Source organism: Crocodylus siamensis, chromosome 6 (assembly GCF_052110815.1).
Source record: "Crocodylus siamensis isolate JL-2025a chromosome 6, ASM5211081v1, whole genome shotgun sequence".
NCBI lineage: Eukaryota > Metazoa > Chordata > Crocodylia > Crocodylidae > Crocodylus > Crocodylus siamensis.
Window position 1 is genome coordinate 75633212 of NC_143400.1, and position 8676 is coordinate 75641887.

The following is an 8676-nucleotide window of genomic DNA, read 5'->3' on the forward strand; positions in this document are numbered from 1 at the left end:
ATCTTTCAGTCTTAAAATGCAAATGTATATGTATCTCAATACATCAGATGTTTCTTTGTGAGTATGAACCAGTTTTTAATTTAAAACTAATATTTGATAGGTACCCTCACGCTAATATTAATCTGTTTTTCTCTGTAAAATGAGTAGGTCAGTCATGGCCTCACCCAGCAAACTGAAATATTTTTAAATGTATGTAACATTTTAAATATCTATGAAAGCAAGTAAGTCCCAAGGCCCATCATCATTCATGTTTCTACTTAACCTCTGACTTAAGACCATATTTTGGCTCATAACTATTGATTTGAAGCATAAACATTCCATTAGAACAAACATTTTGCAAAACTTAATTCATCTGTCTGTAGGAAAAAATGTCTCAAAGGTGCTCTGTAAACCATGCCTTTCAGTTGCTCAGCAGAGAAGTCAAAATGCAGGCAACATAAAAAAGTCTCAGCTAAAACTCAAAATCATTTCCCTTAAGACCCTAATTGCAAGTAAAGTGAATCATTTACAAATTAAGCTAAACTAATTATATTGGAACCTAAAATCATTTATCAATTACAGATGTTTATCTTTCCTGAAGAAATATTACAATATTTAAATTATATTTGAAAATCATACAAAATGCTTTACTCAGCTGAGGCAATACTGTAAACTAGTCCTGTAATTAAACTGACTAGGTTTGTAAACCTTTGCATCTGCTACAGGTTGTAAAAATACATGCAAGTAAGTAACATTGAGGGCTAGATCCTTGGCTGGTTTCATCTGTGTTTCTACTGGTCAGGTCAAAAGAGCAGCGCCACTTTGCACAAGCAGACATTTGGCCCTTAAGATAAACTCCAACAACCACTAGATTGTTACTGCTGTTGTTAATGATCCAACAAAACATTGTAAGAAACACAAGCTGCTTTGATAGTTGTTACATAGTACATAAAATGACTAGAGACTAAAAAGTTAATTACCATTCCTTTCCACAGCAAGGATGAGTATGAAGAAGTAAGCTGTTGCCTATAAAAATGTATGCATCTATGATTTCAATTAGTAAGGTACAACTCTATGTCTTCTGCCTAACTATTAATACATCATTCTACATAAATGGACTGCTTTATTTAATAACTGATCAAGGAGTTAGGGTAATCTAAAACAATAAAAAAAAAAGTGTTTACAGTATTTTTATATTGATTCCCCTCTCCCCCCTCCCTCCCCTCCAGACACACACCCTCATTGTATGGGCCCAATCCTGTGACTCTCATGAAAAAAACTTCCACTGCAATCAGTGAAATCAGTTGGGGTAAATATGAATCATGTCTTAATGAGGAATGCAGTGGCCCCCACATGTGTTTTATATTGTTCTCCATTTAAAAAAAAAATCTGAGGAGGTTAAATACTTTGTTTACATCTTCTTAAAATGGAAGATGTTTACCTTCTTAAGGAAGTTTGCCACATGTCAAAACACTTCAAAATCTAAATATTGTATCAAAGAAAAGAGAATATATATATATAAATGACATTAAGCAAAGGGAAAATAAGAACAACATGAAAAATAGTCTGGATATCATAGAATCATAGAAAGTTAGAGTTGGAAGGGACCTCAGGAGGTCATCTAGTCCAGTCTCCTGCTCAAAGCAGGGCCATCCCCAACTAGATCTTCCCAGCCAAAGATTTGTCTAGCTGAATTTTGAAAACTCCCAAGGATGCAACGTCCACCACCTCTCTGGGTAACCTGTTCCAGTGCTTTACTACCCTCCTCGTGAGAAAATTCTTCCTAATATCTAGCTTAAACCTCCCTTGCTGCAACTTGAGACCATTGCTCCTTGTTCTGTCATCTGCCACCACTGAGAACAGTCTAGCTCCAGCCTCTTTCAAACCCCACTTCAGGTAGTTGAAGGCTGCTATTAAATCCCCTCGGTCTTCTCTTCTCTAAACTAAATAAGCCCAGTTCCTTCAGTCAGTCCTCATAAGTCATGTTCCCCAACCTCCTCATGATTTTTGTTGCCCTCCGCTGGACTCACTCCGATTTGTCTACATCTTTTCTGTAGAGGGGTACCCAAAACTAAATACAGTACTTCAGATGTGGCCTCACCAGTGTGGAATAGAGGGGAATAATCACTTCCCTTGACCTACTGGCAACACACCTACTAATGCAGCCCTGTATGCCATTACCCTTCTTGGGTACACTGGGCATACTGCTGGCCCATATTCAGCTTATTGTCTACTGTAACGCCCTGATCCTTTTCTGCAGAGCTGCTGCCCAGCCAGCCAGTCCCCAGCCTGTACCGATGCATGAGATTTTTCCATCCTAAGTGCAGGACTTTTCACTTGTCCATGTTGAACCTCAGGAGATTTCTTTTGGCCCAGTCCTCCAATTTGTCTAAGTCATTCTGAATCCTAGCCCCACCCTCTAACATATATACTACCCCCCCAAGCCTGGTGTCACCTGCAGACTTGCTAAAGGTGCACTCTGTACCATCTTCCAGGTTGCTGATGAAGACATTGAGCAAAACTAGCCCGGGGACCAATCCTGGGGCTGCCACTTGATACCAGCTGCCAACTAGACATTGAGCCATTGATTACTACTCTCTCCGCCCAATGCTCCAGCCAGTTTTCTATCCACCTTACAGTCCATTCATCCAGCCCATCCTTCTTAAGCTTGCCTGCAAGAATGCTGTGGGAGACTGTATCAGAAGCCTAGCTAAAATCAAGGTACACCACATCCACCGGTCTCCTCACATCCACAGAGCCAGTCACCTCATCACAGAAGACAATCACTTTGGCCTGACTTGCCCTGGATGAATCCATGCCGACCGTTCCTAATGACCATTTTTTCCTCCAAGTGCTTAGAAATTGTTTCCTTGGGATCTGCTTCATGATTTTTCCAGGAACTGAGGTGACTTACTGGTCTGTACCTCCCTGGATCCTCCTTCTTCCCTTTCTTAAATATGGGCAATACGTTTGCCTTTTTCCCATCATCCAGGACTTCCCCTGATTGCCAGGAGTTTTCAAAGATGATGGCCAATGGCTCTGTGATCTCATCAGCTAACTCCCTCAGCACCCTCAGGTGCATCCCATCTGATCCCATGGACTTGTACACATACAGCTTTTCTTCTTTCACCACTGAGGGATGCTCATCTCCTCCCATTAGTGACACGTAGGGGGTATACGCGGGTGCACATGCACCCCCTGAGATTGACCGCGCACCCCCTAAAAATGCCGGCCATGAAACTGGAAGTACACTTCCAATTTTTGCTGCTCGTGATTTTGGGCTTTGCGATCCACCACTGGGGGACCTCCCCAGTCAGTGATCTGGTGCCTGACCAGACTCAGGAGGCACCAGTCACCCATGTCTCCTCCCTAAACCGTGCTGCCTCGTGCAGTAGTTTGGGAGCTGATTCTGCTTGTGAAGACAGAGGCAAAAAAGGCATTGAGCACTTCAGCCTTTTCTGCTTCCTCTGTTACAAGGTTGCCTCCCCCACTCAGGACGGGACCCACACTGCCCCTGATCCTCCTCTTGCTACCAACATACTTGTAGAAACCCTTCTTGTTATCCTTCACGTCCCTGGTTATTTTATAATAAACCACAAAAATGTCTTATTTTCAGCATATCAGAGTATCAGACAAGTGGTAACCAGATTTGTATGCTTAGACTGTGGTTTTGATCAGGGGCTGGCAACTTTTTGCTGATACAGGTCACTCTTTGCAACCCAGACCCAAGCTGCAGGCCTCAAATCTGCACATGTGTGCACACACACATACACAGCAGCCAGCTGCCTAAGTGTACCCTTGCTGCTGATCCTCATCCCCTCTGTAGTGAGGGTAAGCATAGATGTGGCAGACCTACAGGCTCTGCAGTGGCAGGGAGCACTGCAGAGGGAATGGACGGCATGATGTAGCCCTGTGCCACCAATCCGCCATGCCAGGTCAGAACTTTGTGGGCCAGGTCATACCTCTTTTGATCCATCTTACTGTCTCTAGGTTACTGACCCCTGCTTTACATTATAGCAACAGTGGGATGTTTCATAAGAATATTATTGTTAATATTACTAGCATGTAACAGTGCCACTGCAACTGTTAGGATGCAGACTGTTCAAAGGAGCTTAAAATTTAAGGGATAAATCTGACCCATTCATTTGCAACCATTATGGGCCCTCACAGGAACAGACTCTGTTTAGTCCTTATGCATGAAGGACAGCCTGTAGGAGGTATGCACAATGTATAGGGACATTGAGGTGTGCTGAGTGAGATTTGCTGCCACACTGATTCCTCAGAGAGAATGGGAAGTACTACAGCCAGGGAGCACTACTTCAGTGACTGGAGAGAAGAATTCTCTGCCAGATGAGGACTGTTCTGTCATTTTCCTTCACTTACTGAAACTGTAGCTTTTTGATTACATGACTGAGTCTTGGTTTTCTGCAGTTCTTTCTGCAGTGACTTTGTGTGCTGCTGCAGCGTATCCAACACTGTCTGTCCTGCTTCTGATGTTCTCATTGTCAGTGACTGGTTGGGCATGTTTTCCTTCAGTCAACAGAGGAGTGCTGTCAATGGCAATGGCTGTTAGACCTGAGTTATTCCTGAGACATGGAACAGGTGGCAGTGACTGCATAACGTTGGAAAGGAAAAAACTATTGAATGTTCTTTGTCTATTATGGATGTTTGCAGGCCATAGTGGATGTGATCAAAGTACTCAGTGGGCATATCTACATGTGCATATTTACTGTGCTGTAACTGAAATTACCGTGCAGTACAGGTGCACATCTACACATGCACGCCCATACTGCGCAGTAAATATGGCAACTTATGCCGACTTGAATGTAAATTTGATTCCTGCATCATGCAGGTATCAGATTTATGCCTGATTAGTTACTGTATAGTAACGCACATGTAGACGCCTTACTGCACAGTAATAGTGTGTGTATAGACTGACCTGGGGCTAATTTTAGTCCCAAGTCAGGCCACACATAGCATTAATATGCTTTAACACCTGCAGGTGTAGATGCCTGTCTATTACCACTTACTGTGCAGTAACTTGCTGCACAGTAAATTTAAGCCAGTGTAAATGCATGTGTAGACACACCTAATGTGTCAGAGGAATTAAACCATTGGGCTCTCCACATTGTAGAAGTCACTGGAGCCCATATGCCCATTCTTTGGCCCATACACAATCTACAGCTACAGTGCCAGTAAAGTATATACTAATGACATAAGCCTTAGTAGGTTATTATGGAGGGATCGTGAATAGGCAAAAATAGGGTGGCCAGATGTAGTTCATGAAGACAGATTTTTTTTAAATCTGAACTTTACAAATATAGGCAAAGGGAATTCTATTTCCACCAAACAACACTGACATTGAGGGGGTTTGTCTATCTTTGCCTTGTGAGTATCTTTTAGATCCATTTTTGCCATGGCTTATAAAACCTTTTCTTGATTACACAGACCCAGAAGGCCAGGATGATTTGGTTATGCATTCCAGAAGTGTAGTGGACAGTGTTGAAATATGCATTCGGGAGACTGAAAGCAAGACAAAAGCAAAAGGTCTGTAGACTAGGATTTGTTGTTGTATCTTCCTGCTTAACATTTGCAATCAAAGGTGAAATTTTCAAAGAACAGTGGACTGCCAAGGCAGCTGTACTGGTATTAGGCTACGCACAGCCAGAATAGCAAGTGTTTATGCCTGCACCTGTTAACAGAGCCTGCAGTCACCATGCTGCACAAATTATAAATGATCTGTAGACACACTTTCACAGTGATCGTAGGGAACTGTGTGTGCAGCAGTGATGTGAATATTAACTTACAGTTTGTAAAGTGTCACCTTACACTATTAAGATTTTGGATTTTCTTAATGTGTTAAAAACAGCCCTTATTGTTTACCTCTTTCTCTTTATTTTCCTGACAAAGATGCTAATGGAGGAAAGGACTGCCATGGTATTCTGCTTTACCAGCAGCAAGTTTATACTCTAAATTGTTTCATGTGTTTGTATAGGATCGAACTCATTGCTGTTTAAAGAAGCTGCACACACTATTTTGAGATCTTATGTGGGACTTCAGTACTGGCTGTCTTCATGGGGTAAACTTCAGTCATGGTGAGAAGGATTACTAATATTGTAACTGTATTTAAGGAACAACCTCACTGATGCACAAAGAGCATAAAGCCTTTTTTATCAAGAAAAACTTGCTTACATGTAATCATCCAAACCTGAAATATTAAAAAGTGTAACATACAGGCATAGAAACTCTCACACATGCATGAAGCAAAGCTTATCTGAATGCACATTTTCCTTCCATGACCTTGCCAAGAAGAGTGAAGGGCTTGAGAAAAGCTTGCGGGAGAGTGAGAAGGTAGAATCCAAAATGCTGTGTTAATAAAAGACATAACAGTGAGGAGGTGATGCAGGCCTGATTGTCAGATCAAAGCAACAGCCCAATTTTCTTGCGTATGTTTTGCCTTTCTCCACTCAAAAAGGTCTGGAACACTCAGAGACAGGGTGGTAAAGCACTATTGCAAGCACTGGAAAAGACGGACCTCCCAGACACAGAATGAGTTTCATATTCACTCAGAGCACATCCTTATGTAGAGTGGACTTGAGCACATAAAAACAGTACAGAACAAACGCATATGCTATAAGAGCAAATCAGGGCTATCTCTGAACTAGGAGCCTCTTGCAGGTCAAAGTCTGATCAAGACAATGATTGGCTACAATCAGTTAGGGTGAGGAGGGCCCATGTTCTGGTGCCCGTAGGTCACCTACAAGTTTAAAGAAAAGAAACGTCTTCTACTTTGGTATGCTTATTTGATTTCTTTTTCATTAAGAAAGAAAGCTAGAAATTATCCTCCCCCCGCCCCAATTAAGGGAATGTAAAGAGTACTTCTGTTTTCTAAATTAAATTTAGCACATGACGAGTCAGGCAGATTCAGTAACAACTGAAAAAATAGTGAAATGATACTCAAGAGATTGAAGACCAAGTAACAGAAAGAAGAAAAGCTTTCTAGTTTGACTACTTAGAAAATGTTGATTTTTATTTGTTTTCACCTCCTTAATTCTTTGCCTAAAGAACATTTGGCTAGAAGCCTGCCCCTTTAATTAGGTGTAAGCAGGCACATTCTAAAAAGTCTAGGAGATCTGATAGCCCTAACATGTCTAAGATAAAAACAACTGGAAATGTGTTTTTTTTTCCCCAGAACTTCTTTGTACATTACAAAAAAGCTAAAAAGGCACTGACCTGTAGAACGTCCATTTTGCGCCAGCTATCATTGAACAACAATGGTGGAACAAATCAAGAAATCACGAGAAACAGAGTATGAAAACTGTGAAATAAAATGAGAATTACTATCAAATTGGATGAAGACCAGTGCTAACTGCAACAAAATTTAGCCATATCTGTAGTTAGACAAAATTGTATTCTTTACCCATTAAGTATCCAATTGCAGTTCACTACTATATTTGAAAGGCTTCTTGTTACATTGAAAGAAATATCAGTAAATACTACATGTGCTCCAGTGCTATAGAGTTGCTGTTACTTTTGAGAGGGATATTTAAATGCACTAAAATGATGACTAAGTTGTCATAACTAAAGTACAATTTATAGATAATGTTAGAAATGTAACATTTACCAAAAATTTCCACATTTGAATGCATTTTAACAAAGCCTTCTGATACTTAAAATAACATTTTCTGCACTTCCCTTTTTTAAACTGATCTTTTATTGAAAAGATGGTCAAAAGATGCGAGTAGGAGGCAAAGAAGGTTGTTCCTATAGTTATTCAGTAATTCATTTACTTACCCTGTCATTTTTCCTCTTATCCAGCATTTTGTTACTGTTGAGATGCAACAAAATGTGGAAGCTGCTACTTCACTGAGTAAGAATCTGCATAAATTCATGCTGTGAACATGTGATCAGCTCTTTTAGGAGCAGAAATAGGTGCTTACTCTTTCCTACATAATTTATTTGATCATCTTCTCTAGATGCCATTACTTCTCCATATAAATTTCTCCCTACAAAAAAAACCCATACATTGTCCACACACTGACTAGCTCACACAGTATCCATAATAAAATTTAGTGAAACCTATGCATTTTCTTAATATAAGTTCAGACGCTAAAGGACATAAAATAGAAGCAGTGATCTAGCTTATGAAAGTATAAGGTGTTGTAGTCCAAGCAATACAGGAATTTAAGTATTCCTGTCTATGAAGATCCCATATTAAGAATATTTTGTTTTAGTCACAGCTCTACTGAAAAATACACTTCACTTATACTATCCAGTCATCTCCCTTCATTATAATAGAGGTACATTCTTCATGGTTTCTATTAAAATCATCTTGAAGACAGGGAAGCCAATATCTGAACATATTGTAAAGATTTGAAATTCTGATTGTATATATCAATCACTGGTTGAGTTGTGTACATCAAGGATCTACACAAAATTTTAAGAGTATACCAACAATATTTAAGCTGGTCATATTGTAAACAACATATAAAATGTGCCAAGTTTAATTTGAATATTCAAGAAGGTGCGCTATATCTAACAAGCGAAGCAGTATGTCTGGTCTGGAACAGAAGCTACTTGTCCACATATTAATTAACCACTTTATTCACGGTCAATTGACACCACAGTTGGTTTTATTGATTTTGGAATTAGCTGTATCTTATTTTTGTTTGGGGAATGTTTCTGCCTCTAGCATAA